Here is a 7616-nt window from a genome sequence, read left to right on the forward strand (position 1 = left end):
ATGGCATACATACACGGATTACATACACGCCTATTTGTTAACACATTTAATTTATAACCTACTCTTACAAAATTAAACTAGAACTCTAGGGTTTGCTACTCTATTATTTTCAAGGTGAACAAAATGCTTTACTTGCTTTATTATTTTCCTCTTTTGGAACAAGATCAATTAACTTCAAACAAATCATAATGTAGATGCAAGATGAGTAGTGGATCTAGGGCAAATACATAGTTGAGATTTATAGAAGGAGAAATGTTAAAGGCTAGTAAAATTTATTATTTTTAGTTATTAATTTAATTTTTTTTAGTCTAATAATTTAATAACATATTTTTAATTTATATTTTTAAATATTGTTGATTGTAAATTTTGTTACCAAATTATATGTAAAAGCAATGCTAGAAAGTAGGCCGAATTTATTGTTGATGTGATCATTATAACTCGATTAAAACGTTATATATAATTCAATTACAAACATAATAGTTCAGTTATTAAAATATCAACATGTATCATAATATTCTAAAATGCTATTATTCCTCATTTAAGTGAGATACTCGGAAAATATAACCAAATATACCTCATTTTAAATATAAAAGGAAGGTAAGAAAATTATTTAAGGGCATTGCAATTTACAAAGTACATTATTCACTCACTAACTTGAATGTCTGAGTGCCTTTTGTAGATGTCCACCCCCTTGTTCTTCTACTATCGAAGTATAACTCATCTTGACGGAAGGCTTGCAGTTATTTGTCAGTGGACGAGCTATACCACGACCAACTTTCACAAGAACAATTGGCGCCCATCGTGGGGCCTAGAAACCAAAACCATTTTTTCTTTAGGTCCCAAAATTTTCAGATCTGCCTATAACTGATCTACCCCCTCCCATACCATCCGAGCTCCTTCGGATGGTAACAGATTTACAACAGGCTAATCAGCGCATGACAAAAGAAACCCAAAGAATGACAAATCAGATAACCAAGTTAACCAATACTCGGGTTGCTCATAATGATTATTACAATGAACAAATAGATGACGAGAAAGGAAATTCTACTCCAACGCATGTCTCTGAAACTCAACTACTAAAAGGAGATTAACAAACCAATGAAGACGACGAATTAGACAACGCAGTTGGACCATTCATGGCATATGTCATGAATTTTAAACTGCCTTACCAATAACTCTGACTCTTTACAATGGCATGGGTGATTTGAAAAAATACATTAAAAAATTTCATTTCATGATTATAGTAAATGGTGCTTTTGATTCTATCTTATGTCGTTTTTTCTTATTTTTTTCGACGGTCTTGCACTTGATTGGTTTTCATCTTTGCCTGCAAATTCTATTTCACACTTTCAGGAGCTCGCCAAGCTATTTGAAGATCAGTTTGCTATATCTTTCATATATTTATACGACTCCAATTATCTAAACACTATCAAGCAAGGACAATATAAAATCCTAAGGAAGTATGTTACTCCTTCACCAAAGTAGCAATGAGTATCCCAAACCTCCATCCAGAGGTGCACCTACATGCTATAAAGAGTGGATTCTGTCCAGAAAAATTTCAAGAGGCCATCACAATAGCCAAACCCAAAACCTTGGCCAAGTTTCGCGAGAAAGTCAAGGGTCAAATAGAGATTGAAGAGCTACGCCAAGCTCGGAGGTCCGAAAAAAGCCAAACCAATAAAGATGACGACAAAGCTTGAGACAATAAGAAACCTTTCTAGTTAACACCGCGTTACGATTCTTATACCCAATTCAACACCAAAAGGGAGGAAATAATCAAAGAAACACTGAACGTAAAGCTAATCAAACCTTCTCAAAAGGCTGAAAATTACCAAAGTTTGAAGAATGTGGACAAGTCAAAGTATAGTGTCTTTCATAAAAAACATGGACATACTACCTATGAGTGTATTGTAGCCAAAGACTTGCTAGAGCAACTAGCTCAGCAAGGACATTTGGATAAATACATCGACAGCCACATTTAAAAGCGTACAACACATTCAATTGACCAACCTTCTGCGGGACAATCTTCTCGTGACAAGGACAAAGCAACTCATGCTCAACCCAATCAACCCTGAGGTGCCATTAATTGTATATTTGGGAGCTTTGCTAGCGGCAAAACTACAAGCTCGGCCCGTAAATGCACCTACCAAGCTATGCTCGCCGTTGAAGACGCCGTTAACAATCCACAACCTCTGCCCAAACTTCCCAGAAATAACATTCCAACCATTCAACTTCTATTCAAATTAGATCAACTTAGATGACCCAGTCGTTATCTCCATTAAACTAGGGGATTTAATAGTGCCCAAAGTGCTATTAGATCTCCATTAGTAGGATTTTCAGGTAAATGAGTACCTATCTTGGGATCTTTGTGGTTACAGACCACACTTGGTGAGAATCCTCTAACCAAAACTTTAGATATTCAATACCTTGTGGTTGATTGTTTCGGTCCTTATAACTTAATCCTTGACTAGCCTTTTTTGAATAAGTTCGGTGCTATAGTATCAACAATTCATCTCTGTGTTAAGTTTCATGTGCAAGACAACCTTATTGTAACAATTCACAGTGGTCACGATGAATCTCGGCATTGCTATAATATTAGTCTAAAATTTCCTGTTGCCAATCGTGCTATAGGTGCGCAAATAAATATCGTCCACAACTTGCTCGAACTCCCATTATTAGCCGAGTTAGACCTAAGAGATGAGCTTCAAGACCGACCTACCCCAATAGAGGAGTTACAAAAAATTTCTTTAACTAACAATCCAAAAGTTCACTTTTGTAGGTTTGGCTTTGCAAGAAGACGAGAAAGATAAGGTCAACCCATTTTTTCAACAAAATGTCGACCTATTTGCTTGGATCCCCACCAACATGCCCATTATTGACCTTTCTATCATATTTCACAAGCTATCATTAAACTCATCAGTCAGACTTATAGCACAGAAGAAACATAACCTTGGCATAGAGAAAAGACAAGCATCCTTGGAGGAAACTAAAAAGCTCATTGATGCCAACTTCATTCGAGAAATTAGGTTCACAACCTGGTTAGCTAATGTTGTCATGGTGAAAAAGCATAATGGTAAATGGCACATGTGTTGACTTCAATGATTTAAACAAAACATGTCCCAAAGATACATATCCCTTACCATTTATTGATGCTTTAGTTGATAATTCATATGACTTTGGCACTATAAGTTTTATGGATGCATACTCTGTTTATAACTTGATCTTGATGCATCCTTCAGATCAAGATAAAACTGACTTCATAACTGAATATGGTAATTTTTGCTATAAAGTATGCCTTTTGGCCTTAAAAATGTAGGGAATACTTACCAACGACTTATGGATAAGATGTTCGCTAAACAAATTAGTCGGAACATGGAGGTCTATGTTGATGACATGGTAGTAAAAATCAAGATCGTCAAGTCTCACGTAGATGACCTTGTGGATATTTTCGCCCAAATCAAAAAATACAACATGTGACTAAACCCAAAAAAATGTGCCTTTGGTGTCCAAGGATGTAAATTTTTCGGTTTTTTGCTTACAAGCCGAGGTATAGAGGCAAATCCTGACAAATGTCGAGTTGTGTTAGAAATGAAGAGTCCTCAAACAATAAAGGAGGTCCAACGATTAACAGGGAGACTTGTTGCCTTATTAAGATTTTGCCTTATTTAGCTTCTAAGTCTTCTTGCTTTTTTCAAAAGCTCAAAAAGAAAATAATTTTAATTTGGATAATGATTGTGAAACTGCTTTTTCAAATCTCAGAACTATTCTTTCAAAACTTTTGATTTTGCAAAAGCTTGAATATGGGGAGAAACTTTATCTTTATTTATCCATTATTGATTGGGCTGTTAATTCTGTTCTTGTTACAAAAAGGAACAAGGTACAAAAGCCTGTTTACTTTGTTAGCAAATCACTGTAAAATGCCAAGTTTCGTTATCCGAAGATAGAAAAACTCGCTCTGGCATTGGTATTCTCAGCTAGGCACCTTCAACCTTATTTCCAAATTCATATTATTAATGTTCGGACTGAGCAGCCACTACGAGAAGTACTAACAAAACCAGAATTAGCTGGACAATTAAGAAAATAGTCTATCGAACTATCTGAGTTTGACATCAGATACCAAAGCCGAGGATCCATCAAATCACAATACCTAGCAGATTTTTTCGTCGAATTTACAGCTCCCAATTCCGATGATCTGCTAGTAGAATGGACGCTTTATGTGGATGGTGCCTCTAATTCACAAGGGTGTGGAGCTGGAATTCTCCTTAAAGATGGTAATAGAATTATTTTAGAACATTCTCTATGTTTTTCCTTCAAGGCAAGCAACAATCAGGCCGAATGTGAAGCACTCATTGCCGGTTTAAGGTTAGCAATATAACTGAATACTCCTGAAATAAAGATGCATTGTGACTCTTTATTAGTAGTACAACAAGTAAGTCAATCATTTCAGGTCAAATACCCTCTTTTAACAAAATATTTAGACATTGTCAAATCTCTTATCTCTTCTTTTTCGAAATTTGAAATTTATCATATCCCAAGGGAACAAACCGAGCTGACATTCTGTCCAAACTCGCTAGTACACAATCACACACTTCAACTCTTCTATAATCTATTTTGGTTACACCAAGCATCAATTTTACTGATATTCTTAGAATCACCCAGTATCATGATTGGCGATGACCTTATATCCAATATCTCAAAACTGGAAATATTTCACCTGAAATTAATGATTTGAAAAAATTCCAATGACAAGCTTCTTTATTTACATTATTAAATGGTAACTTGTATAGAAGAGGTTATACTAGTCCACTCTTGAAATGTTTAAATCGGTCGGAAGTAAATCTCGCCTTAGCTAAGGCCCATGAAAGTATCTGTGGTACACACGTGGGAGCTCGGAGTCTATCTTCCAAAATTTTTTGTGCCGGTTTCTTTTGGCCGAGCTTATAAAAAGATTATCATCAAAAGGTAAAAATTTACACAAATTGTCAAAAACATGCTCCCATAATATATGTACCAGCCGAGATTCTCGGTCCATTCTCCATTGCACTAAGTCAGATCAAATTTTTAGTTGTAGCTATTGACTATTTCTCTAAATGGATTGAGGCACAACAACAAGCCAAAATCACATCCCAACAAATAATTTCTTTCGTTTAGAAACATATTATATGCAAATTTGGTATACCACAACATGTTATCACTGACAATGATTGCCAGTTTGTCGATCATAATTTTACATCTTTTTTACAGAACTTAAAGATCCACCAATATTTCTCTTCAGTTGAACATCCATAGACTAATAGATTACCTGAAGCAGCAAATAAAGTTGTCTTACATGCTTTAAGAAAGAAATTGGATGATGCAAAAGGTCTTTGGGCCGAGCTAATCCTAAAAATTCTTTAGGATACAACACCACTACACATTCTACCACCAAGAAAATCCCATTCCACTTAGCCTATGGGTCAGATGCTATGATTACTTTGGAAATCTCTCAATCCTCGTTGCGAACACAAGCAACCAACCATAGTGAAGTTCGGCGACTAGACCTGGATTCCATAGAAGAAATCCAAGATATAGCAACTCTTCGCCACCGAGCAATGCAGTACAACATAGCTCGGCAATACAATCAAAAGATCCAACCTCACTCATTTCAAGTCGACGACCTAGTATTCAAAAAAACCGAGTAAGCCAAACGACCTCCACCTCATGGGAAACTTGCAGCCAAATGGGATGGCCCACTCCGAATTGTCGAAGTCCTAAAAAATGTAGCATATTAAATCCAATCTTTAGATGGTATAATTTTACCTAATACTTGAAATATTTCTTCTTTAAAACAATATTACAGTTAAAAGACAGGGACAGGCTTGTACTCTTTTTCCTACTCATAAGATTTTTCCTAAAACAAAGGTTTTTCTTGGAGAGGTTTTAGCGAGGTAAGCCTACATGCGCCTTTGTAACCAAAGGTCTAATAACATTATGTTAAAGTTATATAACATCTGATTTCCCTTTTTTGTTCTTTCTCTAATGAACGACCTATATTCATCCGATCTATCCCATCCACCTCTATGAAAAATTCATATAATTATGACTAACTAATTCTATCAATCAGATACTCAAAAATATAAAATATTTATTCACTAGTGATAATCTCTCAATTCAAGATAGACAGAATCACAATGTCTACAAATGTGCAATTTACCAATCAAATTCAGTAATAATCAATTATCCAACAAATTCGGCAAAGCAAATATTCTCGTCAAAACAATAAGGTGCACTTCTATCAAAAAGCCTATGAGTCATAGAAAATAAACTTTGGTATAGTACAATACCAACTACTGCCAATATAGTCAAAAATGACAATTTTCTCACCAGTATCCATAATTCATTCACTGGTTTCGTCAGAATATCAAACAAGTCTGACAATATCATCAAACAAAAGCAAAACAACTAATTATTGCATAAACACAAAGCTAAGAAAATTGACACCAATCAAGATCAAAATGATCACACGTTCCATACAAAATACTAAAAAACTACAAGTAACAAATTGTCAATTATTCTGCCAGGTTTTCATCTTCCTCCTCGACAGCCTCATCATCATCTACTAAAACTCCGTCCCAAACAACTTTGCCCGGATCTATCTTCGAGAAGTCACTTTCCAGAGACAATAACTTTGCCTGCGTCACAGCACACTCAAATCCTTCAGCAAAAGCATCTAGAATCTTAAATCCTTCGCAATAACTTTAATAACTTGATTATTCATATTGGAAAGATCACTTCCCTTTGTCTTCAACAACTCTAAATCTTTATCATGGCTGCTCTTCACCGATTTCAACTCTTTCTTTTTTTTTTTGGCCAATTTCTTTTTTAGATCATTAATCGCACTCTTTTTCAACTCAAGTTCAACCTTTAAACTTACTGATTCATCATTCTTCTCCAAAAGTTTCTTATGCCTCCCTTCCTAGCTCTGACTAATACTAGCTAAACAGAAGCCCAAAATCTAAAATAAGAAGTTATATAACATATAACTCATAAACTATCAGACATTTACAAGTAATTTTAGTTTAATACCTGAAGATATTGGTCAACCGTGATATTCCTGACCCCATCAATTAGGGAAACGTTGAAAGACGAGTGCGAAACCTCATCATCAATGACAATAAAAGGAAACTTCTTGTCCCATACCGAGGAGTCATCCATATCAGCTTTTCTTGCTTGCTCACAAAAGTAGTCAGTTCTTCTAAGGGAATTTCCCTCTCCTTCTCAGCTACATCGTCACATAAGTTTATAACATCGGCCTTCTTCTTTCTAAAAATAATACTATTCTTCTTGGGGACTGGTTGATTCACCTCTCCCTCTCTGTTAATTTTACCAGGGTTCAATGATAAACCCTCCTTTTCAACATTCTTCGTCTTTAGACGAGCTCTTAAGCTCACCTCTGATACACCTGGATACTTCCCACCTACAAAATAATTAAAAACAATTTCAAAATATATCCACTTATTCCATTCTCAAAAAACAGCTCATAAACCCTCACTGAGATAGTTCACCACCGACATTCTATCTTCTTCCCATGGAAGCAGATCAGAAACAGATATTAAATTTTTTCTATCAACAACCTC

The sequence above is a fragment of the Arachis ipaensis genome, chromosome B02 (genome assembly GCF_000816755.2).
Source record: "Arachis ipaensis cultivar K30076 chromosome B02, Araip1.1, whole genome shotgun sequence".
NCBI classification, from domain to species: Eukaryota; Viridiplantae; Streptophyta; class Magnoliopsida; order Fabales; family Fabaceae; genus Arachis; species Arachis ipaensis.